Below are 14,028 nucleotides of genomic sequence, written 5' to 3' on the forward strand. Positions count from 1 at the left end.
AGGCATTTTTTCTGGTTAAATTTTCAGATGGAGGTATGATAGCCTTAATTTGTGTTGGACTTTCAGAAATATATTTTGTCCAAGATGTCATTGATATTTAGCCGTTTTGATGGTGGGGAGAAGCTAATGGCATGTTTGTCTTTTGACTTATTTGTGATGGCATATGAATCACACTATTTTATCAGCTAATTGATAACATTGATCAGATTAATTGATTAAATTGATACCATCAGAAAGAATATTGTAACCATGCAACCAGGGTACCACAAAGACCATATTCTGTCGTCAAATTTTGTAGAATTTTCTATGAACAGCTTTACTTATTCCCTGTCATAGGACGTAAAATTCAAGAGTTCGTTCAGGAGACAATCACAGCCGCTGACATAGAGCATATCACATGACTACAAGAGTGATATTGTATTTATACAACAGTTCGACGGCACAAGTGCGTAGATAAATCAGAAACAACATCAGAGTGTATTTAAAATCCTCTGGTTTTTAAAGGAAATGGGGAACTACTTTCTTTCGCCACAAATTCCAGCCCAGAATAACAGTTAAACAAACCTCCGTAACAACGTTACTAATTCCAAATCATCACGTCTTTTAAATGAAAGAGAGAGACTGTAAAAGGCATGCGTTATTCCCATTGCACTGTGGAACCTTTCCATTACTTTTTAATCTAAACATGTGCTTATTTACAGTAAAGCGCGTCTCAAGACCCTTAAGTCCCACGCTGTAATTTTTTAAACCATTCCTGAGCACTGCAAATTGCTTAAATGGAGATTACAAATGTGTGTGTTACTTTCAGTTTCACTTTTATAAGTTCGATTTAGCGGCGGAGTGATACAAATGTTGAAGCGGTTCCCGTCGTGATACTTTTGGAATATCGCATGGCTCTCAGCCAATCAGATTCAAAAACCAGAAAGAACTGTTGTATATTATACTGTAGCATATCCATTCTGCTAGAAAAATTACTTTGTTTCTCTAAGTTGTACATTCTCGTTTAAATTATGAGAATTTCTTAGGTTAAAATTGAAGAAAAAATACTTTTATACATTTATATTTTCACAATGCTGCAAAAATGCTGTTATTACTTCTTAGATTGTCTCAACTTTTTCAAAGTTATTGATATCATGGAAATATATGCATAGATGTGTCAATAATGGCTGTTTAATAGGCCAATTTAACATAAATCTGTGTTCACTCGAGAGTAAGTTGACTGTGTGTCTGCAACCATAGTTACACGCATGCATGAATATCAGATGTTACGTGCTGAGGTGTATAACACTATAATGCTAACTAACACAAAAACAACAAGACGAAGGCATCATCTAACAACATTAAAAAGTTACCATTACTAACCTTTTTTTGAAGATATACAATACATATAAAAATACAAACCAATTCGGCTTCCAGTAAGAATGAGACAGACATTACAGACATTACAAGGGAGTTAACACACTATAAAGGTCATTTTTACGAGCTTTTAATAAAAAAGTAATAAATATTACACCTCTTTGTAAAAATATACACAACTTTGAACTAAAAGCCCACAGGGACGTTGTTTTGTCAAGCGCTGTCATGACAACCCTGCAGGAGTTTTTTTTCAATGATTAGCATCTAAGAGCTAGGCCGTTGACTGAGACTATTTTCAACTAAAAACGGAAAACTTTTTTGCGTTAAGACTGTAGGCATGCACAAATATTCCGAAAACAATAATGGCGGCCTCGATGCTGTATGTTTGTGATGTGCGACATACTTATTAACATTTCTCCAGCAAAAAGTAGATTTACTGAATCGCTGTGACCAGCGGAGACATAGTATTTATATACACAAACTATAAACACATATACACGCCGACAAAGTGTATTAAAAGCGCTTTTAGCTTAAAACAGGTTATGCGTATGTGCGCAGGTAGTACGTAGTGTTTCTTTACACAATATCGCCTGGCATGCATGATACAGCGTTTAGTTCAGTTTTCCCAGATCCATGTAAATGTAGATAATTTTGATAATGCTGTCATGTGTACATGAAACTTTTTTAAAACGCAAAGGACAAACTTTTCAGTTTTTGTTGTGTAAACATACTTTAAAGCTCCTATTTAATATCACAGGAACTCTGTTTTCATTTTCTTAACTCTTGACACAAATTAAGATATTACTGTCACCTTAAAGGAGCGGTATGTAATAATTTTACTGTATTAAATCAAAACAACACCTTAATATGTTCATAGACATTTAGGAAACATGTTAAGTTCATATAATGGTTTGTCCAAAAAACAACGCTATAGTTATTCCACGCTGAAATGTGCATTCCGTGCCGGAATGTCTGTTTTTGTTTTGGTCCGTGTGACCCCGCCCACTGACGATTTACCCACTAGTGCAGGGGTCTTCAACATTTTTTGGGGCAAGGACCCCTTAGATGAGAGATGCATATAGCAGGGACCCCCTCATACTAAATGTGTAAATGGAGCTGTTTAAATAGAAACAACCCTGTTGTTACGGCAATATTATGTTAAGACATTACATTAGCACTATTATGTTATTGTTGCACATAGGCAAAATACTGTTTTGTGTATTATTTAGTTTTTAAAATAGATTGCTTGATTATTTTAAGGGATTTGCAGCATCAAACATTTTCATTTTACTGTGAGGTGGACAATTAAACATTTATTTGAACCTTAGTATTTATTAAGGCTTCAATGAGATGACTGACCCTGGTTAATGGCACAGAGACTATTCTAGTGGAGGTACACTGTAAAAAAAAAACTTCCGTAAAAAAACGGAAAAAGTACTGGCAGCTTATTACACAGACTTTTTACTGTAATTAAAAATGAAAAATTTCTGTTAATTGAAAACTGTTTTTTAATAGAATAACTACAGTAAAAAAACTAAACATTGGTATACCTATAGTAGAAAAGTGGACATTTTCTGTGTTTTAATGGTATACCTACAATAAATAAGGGCAATTTCACTCATTTAATAGTATACCAACGCTCACTGACTTTCCCCTGTAATTAAACAATGGAAAAATACTCTTAATGTATAGTTTACCTACAGTAAATCAAAACCCTTTTTTCCACAGTATACATAAGTGTGCAGAAGCAGTAAAGAATTGTTAGATAACTGTGTACTTACAGTGATTATATTAATTATTATTAAAAACAACAACAACTTTGTAATAAAAACAGATTCTTTATAAATAATTTGTAATTACAAATAATTACTAAATAAGTAATAATGACTAAAATAGAAAAACATACTGTAAGAGGTCTTACTTGAGCAAACAACTTCTTTGGAAATTGGCTTAAAATTTTACTTTAAGGTGCATATGTAAGGACAAGTGGGCAAATTACAAATACATTTCAAGAAACCAAGTTAACTCCAAGATGGCAAGAAAACTGGGAACATCTTCAACAGTCAACTTTGAGATGCAATGTAATTCCAGACCTAAACCAGGACTGAACCACTGAAAAGGCATCCAAATGAAAAGTTAAAAAACACTTAACCTTCAACTACTATAGTTACAATTACATTTTACAATGATGAACATGCATAAGGATATGTTGTAATATCACATCCACATATTTCGTCTTCTTTCTCTCCATAACTGGTACTTATATTAATGTAAAACAAAAAGTAAACATCACTAATAATACAAACTAACATTTAACTTACGACTAATGTGATTACTTGCATGTCAATAGTTTACCCAAAAATGAAAATGCTGTCATCATTTACACACCTTCTTGTCATTTCAAACCTGTATGACTGACTTTCTTCCGCAGAACACAAAAGGAGATATTTTCCGCACCCTTACTGGAACGAGAGACAGGTGTTGGCTGTTTGCATTTACTCCACTCACTTACCGCTCGTCTCCTAGCTCTCTCTCCTGCCGCATCCCTCGCTACACCACGCCCCCCTCGCCACAATCACTATAAGATTTTACCAAATAAAGTGTAGGTACTTTTGACAACAATACTTGGAACAATATAGGTGGCAAAAGAGAAGCAGTATGATGAAAAAATGTGCTTAATTACCTTTAAATCTTCCAAGGATTCCGAAAGTCATTCAGGTCTGACAGGGATCGATGTATGTTGTACTGCTTGGTGCCCTTTTTTTGCTGCTTTGGACCCACTTTCTGGATTTATACCCGGCAGGCTCCTGTTCTAAACACAACAAAAATATATCACCTTACTTGGCTTGGAAAAATTAAATAAACTTTAAAATGTTAGCGATGCAGAAAGTGTGTGTGAGTGTGGGTGTGTGTGTTAGAGATGCAGAAAGTGTGTGTGAGTGTGTGTGTTAGCGATGCAGAAAGTGTGCATGTGGGTGTGCATGTGTGAGAGAGGGTGTGTCTGGTGTCAATAGCCATCAAGTCTTCAATGCTGATACTGATCATATTTCTTCTGTCTTTGGTAGTGGTCTCCTCTTCTCCTTTAGAAAAGAACTATTAGTAAGTATTAGTATTAGTATTAGTATTAGTATTAGTATTAGTATTAGTAGTACTTTAAAAACAGCGTACAGTAAATGTGCACGCGAATGAAATCCGTTTATGGCAGTTTAAACAGTCACTAATATGTGATGATACGGCTTAAGTGGTCAAATTAAACAGTTTGTGTGACACGCATCCTATACTTATATTGTCACATTTAAGATTTTAGGTTGGTTGTCTTTCCGATTTTCTTCCCACCTCTGCCTCACTTTCGATTTCAACATGGCGGTGGCGTGAAATGTTGTAGGGAACTACAGGCCTATATCGAATCTACCTTTCATATCTAAAGTTCTGGAAAAAGTAGTTTCAACTCAATTATGCTCCTTCCTCCAAAGGAATGACATCAATAAAGAATTCCAGTCTGGATTTAGAGCATGTCACAGTACAGAGACTGCTTTGATCAGAGTTACAAATGATCTGCTATTGGCATCTGACCGAGGTTGTATCTCGTTATTGGTGCTGCTAGACCTTAGTGCTGCATTCGACACCTTTGACCACAGCACACTACTACATAGACTAGAAAATTACATCAGCATTAAAGGTATAGCTTTGAAATGGTTTAAATATTATTTATCTGACCGTTTTCAATTTGTAGCAATAAACAATGAGGTGTCATGAAAATCGCAAGTCCAGTACGGTGTACCACAGGGCTCAGTCCCAGGGGCTCTGCTCTTCGCATTATACATGCTACCTCTAGGAGATATAATAAAGCAACACAGAGTTAGCTTTCACTGTTATGCTGATGATACTCAACTTTATATTTCCTCGAAGCCTCATGAAACACAGCAGTTCCATCGAATAATGGAATGCATAGTCGATATAAAAAACTGGATGAGTAACAACTTGTTATTGCTGAACTCGGACAAAACAGAAGTGTTACTTATTGGAAACATGGGTGTTTTATGCGACAACCACCGCAGGTAACTTTACTTACTTTAGTAAGGTTACGGTTATCCCGCTTATAGACTGATTTCTCAACTCAACTCAACTTTATTTATATAGCGCTTTTTACAATTTTCATTGTTACAAAGCAGCTGTACATACGTAAGACATATTGACTATAAGCAAAACAATTAAAGTTGTACCTGTAAAAACAAGAAAAAGGTGAAAACACAGAAGACAGACATACCCACATACAAAACACTCCACACACACAATATGCACACGTACTAACACACATAGACATAGACACACACACACGATGCGCACGCACACACACACGTACACAGACACGCACGCGCACACACACGCACGCACGCACGCACGTGCACACACGCACGCAAGCACGCACGCACGCACGCACGCACGCACGCACACACACACACACACACACACACAGTGAGAGCACACATTTAAGATAAAGGAGAGAGAAGCACAGGTCAAATATAACAGACTATAAATTCCTATATGCAATATTAATTAAGTAAAACTTTAAAATTCTAATTCTAAAGCAGACCCCCGGCCAGGCAACTAGTGCAAAAAACAGTATGCAAATGGTGGCGAGGAACCCAAAACTCTAATCGAGAAAAAAAACCTCAAGAGAACCCAGGCCCAAACGGGATTCCAGTTCCCCTCTGGCAAGAGCTGCTGCCTCTGCACAAGCTCGACAGTGCTTGCACAACAAGGCTAAATAAAAATAAATAAACTTACTAATAAGGTAAATTATAGTTTTAAGATTATCATTAATAGTCTAATAGCATTTGAAATTTTGTGGTGAAGACGTGTCAAGTGACCTTCTTTATCCAGCTCTATCATCTCAGCTCTTGTCAGGTCGTCGCTTTCCATTCTCTGCTCTACCATCAGGTCTGGCCATGAACTGCATCCTGCCCGCTGTGGTAACCTTGGAACAATGAGACAAGACTGGCTGAGAGTAGAGTACTGTTCTGCACTCTTTGATGCAACAAGTACATCAGTTGTGTTTTTGGTTCCAGTTGATCTAACTAATGCAGCCTAAACCCTCAGAGGATTTATGTTATGGAAGTGTAGTGTATGAAAGATTAAAAAGATGCGCCTTTAGTCTAGATTTAATCTGACAGAGTGTGTCTGCTTCCCGGACAGTGCAGGGAAGACTATTCCAAAGTTTTGGCGCTAGATAGGAAAAGGATCTACCACCTGCACTTGATTTTGAAATTCTAGGTATTACCAACTGACAGGACGCCTGAGAGCGTAATGCAGGTGAAGGACTGTAATACAAGAGGAGTTCACTCAAGTTCTGAGGAGCTACACCATGTAGGGCTTTATAGGTAATAAGCAAGATTTTAAAGTTAACTTTATAACCTTTATAACCAGGGTAACCTAAGGTTGACAGAACCGGGCTAATATGTTCATACTTTTTTGTACGTGTTAGAACTCGAGCTGCCGCGTTTTGGACCAGTTGGAGTTTTTGTAATAAGCCTGCAGGGTAACCACCTAACTGAATTACAGTAATCTCGTCTTGATGTCATAGATGCATGAATTAACTTCTCTGCATCTGACATTGAGAGCATATAATAATTAATTTGTTTCATTTATACAGTGCTTTTCTGGACACTTAAAGCGCTTTTACATGGAAGGGGGAATCTGCTCAACCACCACCAATGTGCAGCATCCACCTGGATGATGCGACGGCAGCCATATTGCGCCAGAACGCCCACCACACACCATCTTATTGGTGGAGAGGAGACAGAGCATATGACGTAGTTTAGATATATTCTTAAAATTGAACGTGGCTCTCAAATGACAGATTATCGAATAGAACGCCAAGATTCTTTGCTGACAATGAGGGTTTTATGGAACATCCATCAATAGTTAAGCAGTATTCTTGGTTGTTACGTATAGCAGTTTTCGGTCCACTAAGTAACACTTCTGTTTTGTCCGAGTTCAGTAATAAAAAGTTGTTACTCATCCAGTTTTTTTTATCGACAATGCATTCCATTATTCAATGGAACTGCTGTGTTTCATGAGGCTTCGAGGAAATATAAAGTTGAGTATCAGCTCTTAGTGTATTTCGACAGCTCGGGTGCCAGTTGGCGACAATCACTGCATATTGCAGCAAACAAACGATCTGGGTCAGAGCAGATTCCACCATTTCCGGTACTATTACGTTGCAAATTTAGAAAGGATTACTATATTATTTTACCATTTATGAGTAGGGCTGTGACGGTGGCAGTTTTTAGCACCGCGGTGGTAATGGACAAATCAACCCCGGTGGCTCCCCCAAAGCCAGCACTCCCTAACAAGATGGACCGCTTTACGGCTTCGGTTTTCCAGACCTCGTACAAAGCGTCTGCTCTGTTGGGTCGAGTGCTAAATGTTTCCTCCCTCCTCTCAGCCTACCAGGCTGAGCAATTGGAAGACATGGGTAAGCACCTGGATAAAGGTTCCCCATCGCCTACTCAGGAGCCCCGGTGGAGCCTGGCCAGGCTCTCTTCGGTCGGCGGGCGCCCTAATGCAGCAGCGCTGCGCTCTCGTCCCCCTGAGGCCCCCGCCTCAAATCGGCCGTTTGATAATGCGGCCAAACACAAGCCCCGTAACAGGCAGCCCAGCCTGCAGCTTAGCCAGCAGACTAACCAGCCACCTAAGACCTGGGGTAAGTCATCTTATGCTGCAGGCCCACCACTTCGGATGGCAAACGAAAGAGGCATACCTGATATGCCCCTTCTGGGGCTTCTTGGTCCAGGTTCACGGGCGCCCAGCCCATTGGACGTAAGTTTGAGTTTTCTTCCCCCTTTACCCAAGATGAGAAAGTTCTCAACCCAAGGGCCCCTTTTTTCCACAAATTCAGGTGTTTCCCATACACTATCCCCCTCATCTGCGCTCTGTTCGAGAGCTAGAGGGAAAATCAGCGGTGCCCTGCCTGTGTTGAAAAGTGCTCAACCAAAGCCTCTTCACAGTTTGCACAAATCATCCCTCATACACTCAATAAAAGCTTCGGCTACGCTGTGTGTTTCAAAAATAAAAAATCTGAATCAAAACCAAACACCAAGAGTAAACGCTCTGCTCTCTGCAGCCGTTTCTCCGATGTCCCGCATATCGCCGCCAGTCTGTCCACTAGATGGCGCCATTGCACCACGAATGAGCAGTCTGGCAGCTCCGTCTATATCCCCTACACGCGTGGGTACGCTCAGCGCTCATGCGACAGCTTGGCAGTCTGTGTCGGCCCCCGATTGGGTTATCCGCACCGTTACGACGGGCTACAGGCTCCAGTTTGCCAAAAATAACCCGCGCTTCAGCGGAATCCTCTCTTCTCACACAGAAGAGAGCTCCTCTCACGTTCTGAAAGACGAGATTTCCTCTCTTCTTGAGAAGGGTGATACCCTCGCATCTGTACAACCAGGGGTTTTATTCTCATTATTTCCTAGTCCCGAAAAAGGATGGCTCCCTTCGTCCTATTCTGGATCTCAGAGTGTTGAACAAACACTTAAGGACATACAATTTCAGAATGTTAACGCACGGCACTCTCTGTCGTTCAATTCATCAGAACGACTGGTTCACATCAGTCGATCTGAAAGATGCTTTTTTCCACATAAGCATATATCCTCCGCACAGGAAACTTTTTCGTTTCGCCTGCCAGGGCGTGTGTTACGAATTCATAGTTCTACCCTTCGGGCTCGCGCTGGGCCCGAGAGTGTTCTGTGCGCAGAGGCGGGGCTGGCGCCGCTCAGAATAGCGGGCCTAAGAATCCTCACATATATACGTAGACGATTGGCTGATCATAGCCGATTCAGAGGAGAAAGTGATGGAAGACACACGCCGTGTGATCGCTCACATCACCTCTGTCGGCTTCAGGGTGAACAAGAGCAAGAGCAACTTCTCTCCGAGCCAGATCACTGTGTTTCTGGGTCTGGAGCTGAATTCAGTGTCAATGCATGCCCGCTTATCGCGGTAGCACATCCTCTCATTCATGAATTCTCTCTCACAATTCAAGGAAGGAGCGCAGGTGCAATATCGCGCATGTCTCAGATTACAAGGTCTTATGGCATCGGCAATTCAAGTTTTGCCTCTGGGCCTTCTGAGAATGAGGGCTTATATGAAGTGGGTCCTATCTCTCCACCTCAGCCCCTTGCACGATCTCTGTTGCACCATTACAGTGACGCGCTCATGCTTAACAGCGCTGCGCCACTGGAGGAAGACGGAGTTTTACGCTCGTGGAACGCCTCTAGGAGCGATCATTTTGCGGAAAGTGGTTACGACGGATGCGTCCTTAACAGGATGGGGAGCCACACAAGAGGGCAGAACAGTGAATGGTGTGTGGCCAAACACTCTTCACTTAGCCCATATAAACTATTTGGAGCTCCTCTCTGTTTGGAAGGCTCAGAGGCAATTTTTTCCCTGCTTCCAGGGACATCATGTGCTGATACGCTTTGACAAACCCACTGCAGTAGCATATATAAATCGCCAGGGGGGCATGCATTCCTCCAAGCTCCATGCTCTGGCTCACAAGCTGTTGGTATTGAGCAGCCAACATGTTCTCTCCGTACGAGCCACTGTTGTGGAAAAATATCAGTCTTGTAGTTCAAAAAATCTCTCAGACAAGGAAGGTCCGGGTGTCAAGGAGTTAACTTTATTTGCTCGAGCCAAACAAAGTGAGATGTTCCAAGTCATCTAAAAATCAAGTGTTTTCCAGTCTACAATTATAGTAAAACTTCTGAAAGGTGGTCTCTTCTAAAACCAATCAGGTACTTTCCTGATATCTCTTATTTTTATTAACCAATTGTTAATTGTCTGCCACCAATAAGTCCCAGGCAACAAGGTACGTATCTAATGGTGGTACGCTGGCTATTACATCATTTTTTAAATAATTTGCATACAGTGGTTACCACACGAGACCACCAAACAAGCCATGGTCTCCATACGAGACCACCAAACACACCTTGGCATACGTGCGTAATCATGGTTACTTTTAAACAGTGGAAAATCCCCAGGTTTCAGAGAGAGCACAACAGGCTTCAAACTTTAGGCCTCTAAAAACATCACTGGATTTTACCTTGTTACATTGTGCTCAAATGTGCTTTAAACATGCTTAAAGTGACATTAAGTGCATTTATATGAACAATCATTGGTTACAGGTACAGATTGTGTCATTAAATCATCAATTCTTCTTCAAATAATCAAATTATATCATAAACCTACTTATTAACTCAACTTTATTTATATAGCGCTTTTACAATTTTCATTGTTACAAAGCAGCTGTACATGAGACATATTGACTATAAGCAAAATAATTAAAGTTGTACCTGCAAAACAAGAAAAGGTGAAAACACAGAAGACAGACATACCCACATACAAAACACTCCACACACACAATATGCACACGTACTAACACACATAGACATAGAGACACACACACACACACGGATGCGCACGCACACACACACAACACACACACACGTACGTACACAGACAAGTACGCACACACAACACACACACACAACACCACACACACACACGCACACACACACACACACGACACACACACACACACACACACACGACACAGACAACGCACACACACACACGCTCAGTGAGAGCACACATTTAGGATAAAGGAGAGAGAAGCACAGGTCAAATATAACAGACTATAAATTCCTATATGCAATATTAATTAAGTAAAACTTTAAATTCTAAAGCAGCCCCCCCGGTCAGGCAGATAGTGCAAAAACAGTATGCAAACGGTGGCGAGGAACCCAAAACTCTAATCGAGAAAAAAAACCTCAGGAGAACCCAGGCCCAACCAGGGGATTCCAGTTCCCCTCTGGCAAAAGCTGCTGCCTCTGCACAAGCTCCAGAGAACTTGCACAACAAGGCTAAATAAAATAAATAAACTTAATAATAAAATAAATTTAGTTTAAGATTATCATTAATAATCTAATAGCATTTGAAATTTTGTGGTGAAGACATGTCAAGAGACCGCGTCCTTCTTTATCCAGCTCTATCATCTCAGCTCTTGTCAGGTCCCCACTTCCCATTCTCCGCTCTACCATCAGGTCAGGCCATGAACTGCATCCTGCTCGCTGTGGTAACCTTGGAACAATGAGACAAGACTGGCTGAGAGTAGAGTACTGTTCTGTACTCTTTGATGCAACAAGTACATCAGTTGTGTTTTTGGTTCCGGTTGATCTAACTAATGCAGCCTAAACCCTCTGAAGATTTATATTATGGAAGAGTAGTGTATGCAAGATTAAAAAGATGCGTCTTTAGTCTAGATTTAAACTGACAGAGTGTGTCTGCCTCCCGGACAGTGCAGGGAAGACTATTCCAAAGTTTAGGCGCTAGATAGGAAAAGGATCTACCACCTGCACTTGATTTTGAAATTCTAGGTATTACCAACTGACAGGACGCCTGAGAGCGTAATGCACGTGAAGGACTGTAATACAAAAGGAGTTCATTCAAGTACTGAGGAGCTAAACCATGTAAGGCTTTATAGGTAATAAGCAAGATTTTAAAGTTAACGCGATGCTTTATAGGTAACCAGTGCAAGGTTGACAGAACCGGGCTAATATGTTCATACTTTTTTGTACGTGTAAGAACTCGAGCTGCCGCGTTTTGGACCAATTGGAGTTTTTGTAATAAGCCTGCAGGGCAACCACCTAACAGTGCATTACAGTATCTAGTCTTGATGTCATGAATGCATGAATTAACTTCTCTGCATCTGACATTGACAGCATATGACGTAGTTTAGATATATTCTTAAGATGGAAAAACGCAATTTTACAGGTGTTGGCGACGTGGCTCTCAAATGACAGATTACTATCGAATAGAACGCCAAGATTCTTTGCTGACGACGAGGGTTTTATGGAACATCCGTCAATAGTTAAACAGTATTCTTGGTTGTTACTTATAGCAGTTTTCGGTCCAATAAGTAACACTTCCGTTTTGTCCGAGTTCAGTAATAAAAAGTTGTTACTCATCCAGTTTTTTATATCGACTATGCATTCCATTATTCGATGGAACTGCTGTGTTTCATGAGGCTTCGAGGAAATATAAAGTTGAGTATCATCAGCATAACAGTGAAAGCTAACTCCGTGTCGCTTTATTATATCTCCTAGAGGTAGCATGTATAATGCGAAGAGCAGAGGCCCTAAGACTGAGCCCTGTGGTACACCGTACTGGACTTGCGATTTGCGTGACACCTCATTGTTTATTGCTACAAATTGAAAACGGTCGGATAAATAAGATTTAAACCATTTCAAAGCTATTCCCTTAATGCCGACATAATTTTCGAGTCTATGTAGGAGTGTGCTGTGGTCAATGGTATCGAATGCAGCACTAAGGTCTAGCAGCACCAATAACGAGATACAACCTCGGTCAGACGCCAATAGCAGATCATTTGTAACTCTGATCAAAGCAGTCTCTGTACTGTGACATGCTCTAAATCCAGACTGGAATTCTTCATTGATGTCATTCCTTTGGAGGAAGGAGCATAATTGAGTTGAAACTACTTTTTCCAGAACTTTAGATATGAAAGGTAGATTCGATATAGGCCTGTAGTTCCTTAGTTCTCTAGGGTCGAGTTGGGGTTTTTTGACAAGGGGCCTTATAACAGCCACCTTATATGCTTTAGGCACATGTCCTAATGTCAGAGATGAGTTAATAATACCAAGAAGAGGATCTATAATTTCTGGGAGCATCTCTTTCAGTAGATTTGTAGGTATAGGGTCTAGTATGCATGTTGTTGATTTAGATGATCTAATAATTTTAGACAGCTCATCTTGATCTACGGTATAAAATAATTGCATTTTCTCCTTAAGGGCGCTGTAGTTAGTTTGTTCAGCGGGTTTCACTTCTGATTGCATTGTTATAATTTTTTCTCTAATATCTTGGATTTTATATGTGAAGTAGTTCATAAATTCATCACTGCTATGCTGATATACAGGATCAGAAGTCACTGACGATTTATTTTTTGTTAATTTAGCCACCGTGTTAAATAAAAACCTAGGGTTGTGCTGGTTTTCTTCTATTAGTGATGAAAAGTAGGCGGATCTAGAAGTTTTAGGGCTTTCCTGTATTTTCGAATACTATCCTTCCATGCTGTACGAAATACCTCTAATTTAGTTTTCAATACTTATATGTAATCATACTTATTAAATGTGATTTCAGATCAACTCATCTATATACTAATGTTCCTATGGATACTTCTTAATACTTTTTAGGTATTTTATCAAGTGTTTATAACTGTGGTGAATAACAGTGCTCAAATACATGTAAACCAATACATGTAAAATATATCTATATGTGCTCAGAAATTACACAATACCACCCATGTCTGGGCGTTCTGAACAGGGGAGCGGACCTTCTATCGAGGGGGAATCCACTCTATGGAGATTGGCATCTCCACCCTCAGGTAGTGGGCCTTCTGTGGCAGAGATTCGGCCTGGTGGCCGCAGATCTCGTCACCTCGCATGAAAATGCCCATTGTCCTATGTTCTTCTCAGTAAGGGATAAGGACGCACCCCTCGGCGTGGATGCGCTGGCCCACCCGTGGCCACGAGTGCTGCTCTATACGTTTCCTCCTCTCTGCCTGATACTGCCTACCCTGGCCAGGGTGAGAGATCA

General features: G+C 40.4%; 1 protein-coding gene across 1 annotated transcript in view; it reads left to right on the forward strand.

Annotated features, from left to right (window-relative positions):
- Positions 1-14,028, forward strand: part of ptpdc1b (protein tyrosine phosphatase domain containing 1b) — a 58,109-nt gene that overhangs the window by 25,235 nt on the left and 18,846 nt on the right. The gene's annotated exons all lie outside the window — the stretch shown is intronic.

The sequence above is a fragment of the Triplophysa rosa genome, unplaced genomic scaffold (assembly GCF_024868665.1).
Source record: "Triplophysa rosa unplaced genomic scaffold, Trosa_1v2 scaffold388, whole genome shotgun sequence".
NCBI classification, from domain to species: Eukaryota; Metazoa; Chordata; class Actinopteri; order Cypriniformes; family Nemacheilidae; genus Triplophysa; species Triplophysa rosa.